The 646-nt window shown below is 41.6% G+C and overlaps 1 non-coding gene across 1 annotated transcript; it reads left to right on the forward strand.

The window, feature by feature from the left end:
• Positions 1–263: 263 nt before the first annotated feature.
• LOC122199046 lies at positions 264–369 on the forward strand. The gene has a single exon (XR_006193315.1). It is a non-coding gene; the product is annotated as a small nucleolar RNA SNORA1 (small nucleolar RNA).
• Positions 370–646: the final 277 nt, after the last annotated feature.

Genomic DNA, 646 nt, shown 5'->3' on the forward strand with positions numbered 1-646 from the left:
GGAGACACAGAACCCCAAGCGGGTTCCGGGCTCCTGCTGTCAGCACAGAGCCCTATGTGGGGCTCAAACTCAAGAGCCCTGAGATCATGACTTGAGTGGAACTCAGGCTCTTAACTGACTGAACCACCCAGGTACCCAGCTCCAAGCATATTTTAAAATGAGCTGCTCTCCATCCCCCGGCCCTTACTGGAAGAACAAGATTTTCCTCTAATCTTCACCCTGATAACCTGGTAGAACTTCTGAAGGTAAAATTCACAAAACTGTGCCCCCTCAATAAGACTGAGGCCAGAAGTGGCTAGATTGAGACACAGGTTATGCATCCATCACAGAAAGTTTATTGTAGTGGTGACAATAAGACCTACAACATTTTTTGCTAGGCTTATGGAGTGGAGTGGAAGTAACAAGACTTTTTGATATTAGAAACAATTAAAGAATAATAATTTTAGATCACTTGCCAAAATAGCAATCAGTGTACTTCCTACAATTTGACCTCTAGGGCCCTAAAGAAACTGGATCCCAAATATGGGAGTTTTTGAAATATGTCCATATTCAAGTGGAGATCAAAGAAGCCCAATGAAAGAACTCTGGACTGACAGTGAACTGTATATTGAACAAAAAAGTTATTTTTAAAATGGCTATTTTGAAG

The sequence above is a fragment of the Panthera leo genome, chromosome C2 (genome assembly GCF_018350215.1).
Source record: "Panthera leo isolate Ple1 chromosome C2, P.leo_Ple1_pat1.1, whole genome shotgun sequence".
Lineage (NCBI taxonomy): Eukaryota > Metazoa > Chordata > Mammalia > Carnivora > Felidae > Panthera > Panthera leo.